Here is a 7,609-nt window from a genome sequence, read left to right on the forward strand (position 1 = left end):
TAAAAATTGATGACGTAATTGGTTGAGAGATTCAGATAGCCACGTTGAACTGTTTACATGGGAAGATTGCTCTTCCTTCGTGCACCTTAGAACTTCCTTTCCAAAATGTGTCGTATCGTAAGTATACCAGTCGAAGAAAAGAAGATTAGGATTTAGGGTCTCGCCTATGACTGGGTCATGAAGTCGGACAACATGAGCTCGGTTTCATGAAGGATAATGGAGGAAATCGGCTCTGCCGATAGAACCGCCCCGGATCTTGCTGAAGCGATTTAGGTCAAACACAGTAAATCTAAATCTTGATGACAGCTTAGGAATTTGGACCGCCGAACTCCAGAATGCTAGTACACTACCTTAGCCTCCACACTCAGTCTGCGAGTAGGTGACTGTGACTAGTACGTACAGAGCTTTTAACAATGAGTCTGTATTGTTGCCGGTGATGAGTGAGATGGTAGAGAGTAAAATCCAATGGCAGAAAATATTGTGCCCCTCTCGAAAAGCACCAAGGGGGCATCCGAGTTCAGCGTCACCATTCTCACCATGATCAACAAACAGTCTCACATGCACTCGGCCCATACAACACTGCGGTTGTAGTTGACCAGGAACTAAAGGCCACCATCTCTCTTTCACCAGGAACTAAAGGACACCATCTCCCCTTCACTTGCCGGACTAGTACTGGTAGTGAAATTATTTTCCACTACCAGCATTCGCATAGGTATCTCCGAGATGATTGAAACTGCACAAGCGTGGGTAACGCCCTAGGCTACAGATGTATGTTTACTTTATATTGCGTCATTGACAAAAATATTACTGCTGGCGTTAGTATTTCCTTTTTCGTCGACCACTTTGTTTTTTTTATGTTCGCAGAGAATAATACTATCAGCCATAGATGACGCTCATTTAACATGCCTTGTTTCTCAAGTGCGCCGTCGCGGCCTCGTAAAAGTAGTTTTTCCTCATTCGTAAAAGTAGTTTTCTACAAGTATTACACGCATGGTGTGCGTGTTTTTCCTCATTCGTAAAAGTAGTTTTCTACCAGTCTTATACGCGTGGTGTGCGTGTTGGTACGATAAACACGTTTACGTACGTTCATCAGCCTACGATTTATGTATAGCTGATTTTTGACAATATTTTCATGTATCACCAAATTTTATTCTTTATATACTTTTTGTATGCCCTTATTATAATCATTAAATTAAGAACGACTGTATAAGCTTGCTTTCATGGCGTTACACCAACTTTTGACACACATGTTCCTAGAATTTGTAAAACTTATGCCTTTCTCCATTTTTGCGACCAGTTCGTCTCACATGGAAGTTAATTTGTTTCTGGATATTTTTTATTAGAACATGCCCAAAAATCAGAGTCCACATTTCAAAAGTTTTCACTACACTAGTTAATAGGCTACAACGTCTCAAAATAAGCGTTTTCTGACCTTGCCATGCAGTGGAATGCACTTCTGTCGTTTTTTATTCGTGTTTGTGGTGCTTAATGAAGTCTTCTTGTTTTCACATAACTATTTTACTGTTGAAGATCGTATACCGCTTTCTTTCCCCTGATCGATCGTAGCACTCCGTAAGCATACAATCTGTGAGTGTTGATGCAAGTTTATAGGCTGTACATAAAACTGTAAAATATATTATGAAGCCCACAGCAGTTGTGTTACGCGACCGAAACTACTGTGTCGAAATTAGTGACTAGCGACATTAGAAATAGCCACAGGGATCTACGTACCCATTGTGGATGAAATAACTAATGGCATACTTTCACATTTTACTCCAAAACGGCGAGGACAGAAAATGCGCACATTCCACCCTATCCCTATTTTGAGCTTATGACATCATATCCATATGTATGTAAGTGATACGGAATATTTTAACCTAAGGAAATTCTTTTTACCGAAGAAAGTAAGGCAACAAATTTCATATTAAGTACCTGACGGATTAAAACAATGGACCTTAAATCAGCTCTCAAGATTTATCGTCTGATTGGGGGCTGAAAACAAAAGGCCGCGACGAATAGCATGTCTGGTACGTAATTTTAGTGTGCTCAGTAGCTGTTTGATAAACAGACACCAGCGTCTTATCTGTGGGGCTCAGAAAGTGCACTGGAAGGCACGTTCTCTCAGGAGTGGAAAAGAGGTCGGCACTGGCTCCATTATTGCTCTCCTTGTATGTGATAGATATGTCGCTCGTACTGTTCTCTTGTAAAACCGTTTCTGTGACGACGACTACCAGAAGCTCGTACTTGCTACACCTAATAATGGCAATACATCCATTAAGATGCATAATGACGTGTAAGGGAATACCTGGTTGTATCGCACAGCGGATATTCTCTGACAGTTTCGCGCTTCTGTGTGATTTGTGGGGGAACAAAATAGATAACAAAAAAACTAAAGATTTCTCGATTTGTTTCTTTAATAGGCAAAGAGAGAGAAGTCAGGATATAACTAGGATTAAGAGCTGTAGAAAGAGTGAGACGACTTGAAATGACAATAAGGGGATTGAGTGAGGAATATTCTATTCCAAGAAGTACATTAGAGGTGATAAACTTAAAACTTTAGGGAAAATAAGGAAGTGGCTCTGAAATCTGTTTTAGGAAATAATAAATTTTCTCCGAGAACACAGAGTGACGAACAGGAAATAGTATTGTACGATTATGTTGAAATATATATACAACACAGTTGCTGAAAAAGTAACAGATGATTTCTTAAAATTGGTGCACAAATATGTATGCAGGGTAAATGAAAATAAATCTTCGGTTCAGTAAACAGATATGAAAGCGGGTAAGGACTACGATTTTATGAAACGGCATGAAGACGTACGGCTAAGGAAAGCCGAATCTACGAGTTTACAGCTAGCAGCAGGACTGAGTAAGGGGCAAGCAGACAGATTCTTTGTCAAACTAGGTGAGATGACGGAGAAGTCGAAGTTTATAATCATTTATGATCAACGTAAAACTTTTGCAGCAAAAATGACTTTCCTACACATCGCAATTTGATGCCCGATACGATTCTCCAAACATTTAAATTACAGAAGGTGGAAAAAGTATTGTAAAGTCAATGAACATATATTTTAATGATATTGAGTTTTATTATTATGTTAAGTGGCGCATAATAGTATTGTTTTGTTTCAAATAAACCTGCAGAAAAATTATAACTTTGATAAAGTTTACGTGTACAATGCTATCCGACCGCCCCCTATCAAGTGTTCAGACCGACCAAGGAGGAGCATTGGACAACACACTAAACTCTTTTTGAGGAGAGCGGCAGTTTGAATCTCCGCCCTGACAACCAGATTTAGCTTTTCTAAGACAGGAAAGGAAGATAGACCATTTCTTTCCCCGTACTTCGCGCTCCAAGCTTTAGCTGCGATCGGCACGACGCTAAACTCTGATCTTGTGTTCTCTTTTCATTGTTGAAGTAGGCACCAAGCTGGACTAAAAATAAATGCAAAGAAGACCCATGCGGTTTTAGTATCTCATGGAAGTTGATTAGAGGTGAACTCTGTGAACTTACTCTCTATTCTTCTGAAAATGGTTAAGAATCTAAGTAGCTTAAGTGATCATCTCATTTGGACATGAAATACTAAAGGCACGCTCAGGAAGATTTATAATCACCTCTGTTCCCTCCATAAGTTTTGGAAGATATTTCCACAGAGAGTGAGGCAGAATCTTGTGCAGACATTCGTTTTGTCGGACCTCCACCATTGCGACGTGATCCAACACTTCACGAGATCGCTTTTGTTCCCTCGAGAAATTTCGTGAATTATTTCCACAGGGTGCGAGCCGGAAATCTGTGCAGTCATTCGCTTTCCTGATCAATCACCAGTACGATGTGATCCATGCGTTTGCGGCATCCGTCTCTTCGACCATACTAGTGTAGAGTTCGGATGGATGCGGTTAGACAAGCTATATGACTAACATAGGCTATGCCTACCGCGTAAGCTTCTCAAGGTGTGTGCCTCTAGCGCCTTGTATCACAGATCGAATACCTATAATATCATCAAAATCGAAATGCGAAGTCTCACTTGCCAATCTACTTCTACACTGATGCAATCTGCTTCTGGAACAAGCAGCCCCACACTATGCACTTAATTCAGTGCCAAGTGTACTTTCTTTTAAAAGTCTTGTAAAGGTTTTCCTAAAAAACTGACGTATACGGCCAATTCTCCCCATCTAACAGTAGGTCAAATGGTTTCTTCTTTTCCTAGATACGCTTCCCTTTCTTTTAGTTTTTGAATCAGTCATGTGACATTATTTTTTTCCTTCTCTATTCATTACTTCTGACCCACTGCTTCTGCGTGTACTATCTCTCTCTCTCTCACTCTCTCTCTCTCTCTCTTTCTCTCTCTCGTCTTATCTCTTGCTGTCATTTCTACCACGTTCCACAGGGCAGATTCACGTCCTGCACATTATCTTCATTATTCTATTCCTCACTGACGAATTTAAGCTGCGTCTTTTTCTGATATGGCCATTACTGATTTACTTTTCTTTCTCATAACTATTTGTAAATATTAGGTTCTAGTAAATCAATAAACATGGTCTAATGTTGCACGAAAAGGTACTAACGTTTATGATATAAGGCATAGCTACTTTTTAGCAGCTTTTTTAACTGTGACGATAATTTGTTAGAAGTTAAATACAGATGCCGAATTGGAATTAGAACTCATACTCTACTTTTCGACAGCATGGCGCTACCAGTTTCACTACCAGGGTGTGTTTGTCAGTCGGAATAGAAAGAATGAATGCTATGGTTGTCGTCGTGTTGATGAAGATTTCATTAGAGAGCACACACTTTGATCAGAGAAGAATGCGAAAGGAAACCGACTGTGCCTTTTCAGGGGAGGCATTGCGGCATTTCCCCAAAATGATTTAGGGACATAGTGCAAAACCCAAATCTGGATAACCGACCAGGGATTTTAACTGTCATCCTCTAGAATACGAGTCCAGTGTCTTACCACTATGCCATCTCGCTCTGTACTGATTAGAACTTCTGGGAGAGAGAATACTGAGGAAAACCCCAACAACAAAGCAGGAGTACTTCTGTGGAGTTTCTAAGATGCCGAGACGAACCAGTGCAAACTGCCATAATTGAGTCGAGTTGTCAGGTGTCATCGGAAAGTGCAGTCTGAAGCACAGAATTTCCCGAGCCTTAGGTGTCACACAGTTTCAACTTGTAACAAATGGTCATCTAAGATTTCATTCCAAAAATAGAAATCATAAAATCTGTAAACGGTGTTGTGTTACTTACCTGTTGTAAGTGGCACGGACGCCCTCTATGCACCTCCGTCCATATTAGTTCAGATGTGTAACAGATGACTCCATTACAAGTGAGAATGATGGCGTTGTTGACAAGTCAGCATCAACACCAACACTGTAAACGGGAACGTCTATTTAGCACACGTACTTCACACTTACACATATCGCTAATGTTGCAAATTTACAAAGAAAACACAAAGATAAACATTCAGACTTCATTTTAATTATGTTTATTTGTGAGAGAATTCACATATCTGTAACTAAACACTGCTGTTGTCGTTGTGATCTTCAATGTAGAGACTGATTTGATGCAGCTCTCCTTGCTACTGTGCAAGCTTCTTCATCTCGGAGTAAGTAATGCAATCTGCATCCCTCTGGATCTGCCCAGTGTATTCATCTCTTGCTCTCCCTCTGCGATTTTTACCCTCTACGCTTCCCTCCAGTACTGAATTGGTGATCTCTTGATACGTCAGAACGTGTCCTCCCAAGCGATCCCTATTTCTACTCAAGATGTGGCACAAATTCATCTTCTCCCCAATTCTGTTCAGTACCTCCTCATTTGTTACGTGGTCTACCCATCTAATCTTCAGCAATCATCTGTAGCACCACATTTCAAAAGTTTCTGTTCTTTTCTTGCCGTCCGCGTTTCATTTCCATACAAAGCTACATTCCGTACAAACTCTTTCAGAAAAGACTTCCTGAAACTTAAATCTATACTTGGTGTTAACAAATTTCTCTTCTTGAGAAACTCTTTCCTTGCCATACCAGTCTACATTTTACATCCTCTCTACTTCCACCATCATCAGTTACATTGTTGCACAAATAGAAAAACTCATTTACTACTTTAAGTGTCTCATTTCCTAATCTAATTCCCTTAGCATCACCTGATTTGATTCGACTACATTCCATTACCCTTGTTTTGCTTTTGTTAATGTTCATCTTATATCCTCCGTTCCGTTCAACTGCTCTTCCTGGTCCTTTACTGTCTCTCACAGAATTACAATGTCATCGGCAAAGCTTAAAGTTTTTATTTCTTCTCCAGGGATTTTAAGTCCTACTCCAAATTTCGTTTCCTTTACTGCTTGCGCAGTATACAGATTGAATGACATCGAGGATAGGCTACAACTCTGTCTCACTCCCTTCTCAACCACTGCTTCCCTTTCATGCCTCTGCCGCGCGGGATTAGCCGAGCGGTCTGGAGCGCTGCAGTCATCGACTGTGCGGCTGGTCCCGGTTGGAGGTTGGAGTCCTCCCTCGGGCATGGGTGTGTGTGTTTGTCATTAGGATAATTTAGATTAAGTAGTGTGTAAGCTTAGGGACTGATGACCTTAGCACTTAAATTCCATAAGATTTCACACACATTTGAATATTTTTCATGCCTCTCGACTCTTATAACTGCCATGTGGTTTCTGTACGTAATGTAAATAGCCTTTCGCTCCCTGTACTTGACCCCTGCCACCTTCAGAATTTGAAAGAGAGTATTCCAGTCAACATTGTCAATAGCTTTCTGTAAGTCTACTAATGTTAGAACGTAGGTTTGCCTTTGATTAATCTATCTTCTAAGATGAGGCGTAGGGTCAGTATTGCCTCACGTGTTCCAACATTTCTACGGAATCCAAACTGATGTTCCCTGAGGTCGGCTTCTACCAATTTTTACATTCGGCTGTAAAGAATTCGTGTTTGTATTTTGCAGCCGTGACTTATTAAACTGATAGTTCGGTAGTTATCGCGCCTGTCAACAAGTGCTTTTTTTGGGATTGGAATTATTATATTCTCTTTGAAGTCTGAGGGTATTTCACCTGTCTTATGCTATCTGATCAAATATAACCAAGCATCTGTTAATTGACCTTAATATGGCGTGCGTCCTCCCATCGCCTCTATGACGGCTTTAACTGTGCTATTGACGCTTCCAATGAAGCACCGAAACATTTGTGGAGGCCAAGAACCCTATACTTCCTAAAGAGCCGAAACCAGAGAAAATATTGACTTTTGATGGTGGAATCTGGAGCGGATTCGACTTTCTAAATCCACTAGATGTAGGTGGTGACTGTGGACAGGCCAGTCGATTTGAGGAATGCACCACACTGGATGCTTTATGACACAGTGCAGTTTCATGCTGATACGTTCATCGTCCCCAGAACCTTCCTCTACCGCATACAATACGCAGTGCTGTAAAATGTGTTCGCATCCTTCCACTTTTAGTGCTTTCTTAAGCGCAAAAAGGAGACCACAGCCTAGCCAAGAAAAATAGCCCTTACACCTATATACCTTAACACCACCTCTCCGCAGTTCACTGTTGGCACTGCAGAAGAGGGCAGATAACGTTCTCCAGATATTCATCAAACCGGAACCC

The 7,609-nt window shown here is 40.8% G+C and overlaps 1 long non-coding RNA gene across 1 annotated transcript in view; it reads right to left on the minus strand.

The window, feature by feature from the left end:
* The window catches only part of LOC124545400, a 134,726-nt gene extending 129,352 nt beyond the window's left edge, over window positions 1-5,374 (minus strand). Inside the window, exon 1 of the long non-coding RNA XR_006967615.1 lies at window positions 5,249-5,374. This is a non-coding gene — a long non-coding RNA (uncharacterized LOC124545400). The remainder of the gene's footprint in view (window positions 1-5,248) is intronic.
* Window positions 5,375-7,609: the final 2,235 nt, after the last annotated feature.

Source organism: Schistocerca americana, chromosome 8 (genome assembly GCF_021461395.2).
Source record: "Schistocerca americana isolate TAMUIC-IGC-003095 chromosome 8, iqSchAmer2.1, whole genome shotgun sequence".
Taxonomy (NCBI): domain Eukaryota; kingdom Metazoa; phylum Arthropoda; class Insecta; order Orthoptera; family Acrididae; genus Schistocerca; species Schistocerca americana.